General features: G+C 34.7%; 1 long non-coding RNA gene across 1 annotated transcript; it reads right to left on the bottom strand.

Annotated features, from left to right (window-relative positions):
* Window positions 1–1806: 1806 nt before the first annotated feature.
* LOC109153461 lies at window positions 1807–3018 on the bottom strand. The gene is made up of 3 exons (XR_002049509.1): window positions 2855–3018; window positions 1973–2070; window positions 1807–1838 (listed from the first exon to the last, which is right to left on the bottom strand). It is a non-coding gene; the product is annotated as an uncharacterized LOC109153461 (long non-coding RNA).
* Between the last annotated feature and the right edge of the window lie 1004 nt (window positions 3019–4022).

Below are 4022 nucleotides of genomic sequence, written 5' to 3'. Positions count from 1 at the left end.
CGACAACGGTTTTTTAACCGTTGTCTATTAAGTGTTGTTGAAACCGGTGTTGTTAAAAGTCACGCAATAGACAACGGTTAATAACCGTTGTCTTTTCTACCAACGACAACGGTTTTTTAACCGTTGTCTATTAAGCGTTGTTAAAACCAGTGTTGTTAAAAGTCACGTACATAGACAACGGTTTTTAACTGTTGTCTTTTCTTTAAAAGACAACAGTTATAAACCGTTGTCTATTGTGTGTTGTTGAAATCGCTTTTGTCACACCCATAAACTGTTGTCTTTTGTAGAAAAGTCAACGGTTTATAATTGTTGTCTATTGTAAAATAGACAACGGTTTTTAACCGTTTTTCACCTGCTTAAATTATAATCGTATAAAAAAAAAACAATTTATCCATTCACCATATGTTGCAAAGTGTAGTTACATAATTGTGCACAAGCTAATAAGGTTCAAAATAACAAGTCAAAAGACTTCCATGACCAATTCTAATTATCATCCAAGTCATAATACTACTACACAAAAAAACAATTCCCCGAACCAATTCAAGTCCAAATGATCACAACGTTCGAATGACCAAATCATACCTACTCTATGTGACTTGATAGAATATCGGCCCATTCAGATCGCACCAGATCAATAACCGCTTTGTCATAATCAACTTGTTGAAACTACATGTAAAAAGTAAGAAAATAAATTAGTATAGATATAAATAATTTGCAATGAAATGAAACTGCCCTCTTACTCTCACCACATTCATACTCAAGGTGTTCATAACAAGATAATGAGTTCCCTAAAGAGAATCATAACAAGTGTAGCCAACAAGTAAAGAAAGACACTTGAAAAAAGCAATACAAATGCACTCCCAAAAAAAAATGTTAACAAATCAGATACACAGGATTCAGGTTCTTGTCTTAGCCTTCAAGTCTTTGAGAGATTATTAGACACCCAAATTTGATAAACAATTCAGATAAAATCTCATGAGAATATAATGCATGAAACTTAAACACAAACGACAAAGAAATCCCTTATTAATTACAAAACATCAAGCACTAAAATGCCCAAAATTTCGAGCTTTCACATGCATTCTACACCCAAATTTCAGAGCAACAAACTTATATATTCTAAAAAATAAAAAATAAAAATCAAATTTATCATCAATAACTGTCCAAATCAAGTGAAAAAGAGAGAGGCTTAAACCCAAGCTAACAAAGCATTAAAAACCTAGAACCATTCTGCAATTAAATAACAGCAAGAAACAAGGAAGAGAGAGTAGAAATGGAATGTAATACCAGTGCTTGAACAGAATTTTTATCATCGAAGTCTGGAGCATCAAATGCATCATATTTCCACTTTGAAACATTCAAATCAGAATAATTTTAAACACGAAATAGAAATGAAATGTATTACCAGTGCTTGAGCAGAATCTTTATCATCAATGTCCGGCATGTTCTTATGGTTTGCAAGCAGGAGTGAGCATTGATTTGTTGGTCAACTTGTTGATGTATTGCATCATCATCAACCTCAAACTTGTTTGCAGTGAGTAGCAGTTCTGACATGTCCTCTCTATGGTAAAGGTAGAGGAGAGTATCATCACTACTCTCACATTTGCACTTGTAAATTTCATTGTCTGCAAATTAAATTAAATAATTAAATTAGCTGCATGCTGCATGATCGAAATGAATGAACTAAAAGAAAAAAATAGACTTTTCGTCGCTAAGTTATAGTATTTTGTGATAGCTAGCATGCATATAGCATACCCTTTATGGCAGTACCACGAAGCTTAACAAGTTCGTGTAGAACTGTTTTTACCATTCGTAATGGTTTGTCATCAGCTCCAGCTCTAAGTAATCCATCAAACCAAAACCCGAAGAAAATATTTAATTAATGAAGCAGAGCCAAGCATTCAGCAAGATATACCAAAATTCCAGACAAATAAGAATAATCATGCAATCTATTTACTATGTCTGTACATACCTCTTCCTGATTTCTTCCATACCAAGATCTTGTAGGTATATGTGAATGCTTTGAAGAATTCGGTGTAGGTCAACCTCATAAATGGTGCTTTGGAGAACCTATAACATATGAAAATGATTCAGAGAATTGTAAACCTCTAATACATAAAATGTATATTACTATTCCTAATACTTATATGGTTGATACCTTCCCAAGGGAAAGAATCACGTGAAGATTGCCACCTTACACTTGTGCAATACTCCTCGACTGTCTAGTCTCACTTGAGAAAACTAAAGAGAGATGTTCCGGCAATCCAAGGTGGTTCTTACCATTGGGGTATCAAACACAACTACCAAGAAAGTTTCTCATACTAATTCTAACAATACTACAAGTCAGTTCATTAAGTAACATAGATGATGAGCCTTAAACTAAATACAAGAAAAATTGATCAACATCATACAATGACAAGATCAAAGCAATTCCCATCTGAGGCAAAACTTGAGAAAATTTTAGGGGAAAAAAAATTAGTTTTTTTGCTTAGTTGCCAAATATTATAATGAAGCAAATTGGAGATTTCCCACAGAAAAGGTTTATAAATATATACTAATTAACAAATAGCCATAAAAAAAGAATAACTACCCATTAGAGCTTTTAATCCTTACTAAAACTCTACACACAGTTCACTTGAAACACAGAGCTAAACAAATTACCTATTAAGAATAGTACCAAAAAAATTACACAAATATGTGATAATATATACATGTATATGCATATAATAAATGCAATATTAAATGAATGTGTAATGCTTTAAAAGATTTATTCTAACCCAATACGTTCCTAAGAGTATATTCCAAATAGATGACAATCAGAAGTCACCACTGATAACAATTACAAGAGGATCACCTTGGTAAGTTTGATAAGACATTTCACAACCAACGGAGAACTTTTGATTTCTAACAGCTAGGGACTCATTTGCTGTTGGAGATGGCTACCTTGATGGGTCCAAAGGCCGTAAAAGATTGATGAGCACAACGAATGATGTTGTTCGATCAGCATTATAGAACATGCAGAATATGACCAACCAATTATAGTTAAGACACAAGAATAAAATCACTAAATTTCCAAAAGCAGACTCACCAAAATCTTAAGCATCAGAACATTCAAGGCTTTCAGAAGCTGACTACCATCATCCATTCGTGGAACCCTTTCATCTAGAAGCCAGAGCAAAAGCTCAGTAATAAGTATAGGAACAGTGCTCTCCTTGGCAGCATGAGCAAGATTTTTACTTTGAAAAGTCTGCATGAAGATATCAAAGGAAAACAGTTTAGATACACAGATTATTCCAAAACAAAAATCTGTCCCACCCAGTTCGTGCCTTCCGAACCTAAAGTATTTCTATAAAGTCAAGAGAAGGTTAGTGAATGGTAAAAGGAAATTGCCTGCATAAGTGTATTGAGAACATATTTGCAAGATCTTGATGGTATTGAGAACATATTTGCAAACTAAACTCAAAAGTCTTGGCTACCTGCAGCAGATATCAAACCAGAAGCAACATGAAACCAATGACAGAATAGGAAAAGTAGTAAGGTAAAGCTGCATTAAAGAATTTCTTGCCTTATTCCCTTAAAAAAAAATCAGAGAAATAGGAAGGTAAAATATTTGAAAACACCTGAGGTGGTGGGATGAAGGGACAGAAGTGAATGTCTCCTTAATGCTAACGAACTAAATCTTCAATGGCGTAAACAATATAATAACACTGGTAGAGGGATTTAAAACAATGCAACACCACACTCAACACTCAAAATTAACAATAACACATAAAAATTTACTTATTTAATTAAACATTTAACAAAATATTAACAGAGAAAAAAAAATTAAATACCTGGCTGAGGGGTTGCACCGCCGGTTGAGGAGTGAGGACCGTGAGTCGGTGAGAGGACTGATTTGAGGAGTGAAGGCCGGAAGGCGGAAGCCCAGAAGGCGTTGGAGGACGGACTATGGAGAAACCGGAGGGCGTGAGGGAGTGACCGGAGTTCGCCGACTCGCCGAGGGTGGAATCCAGTCGTCCAGA

Source organism: Ipomoea nil, unplaced genomic scaffold (genome assembly GCF_001879475.1).
Source record: "Ipomoea nil cultivar Tokyo-kokei standard unplaced genomic scaffold, Asagao_1.1 scaffold2484, whole genome shotgun sequence".
Taxonomy (NCBI): domain Eukaryota; kingdom Viridiplantae; phylum Streptophyta; class Magnoliopsida; order Solanales; family Convolvulaceae; genus Ipomoea; species Ipomoea nil.
Note: the sequence above shows the minus strand (reverse complement) of the source record. Positions and strands in the feature narration are given on the sequence as shown.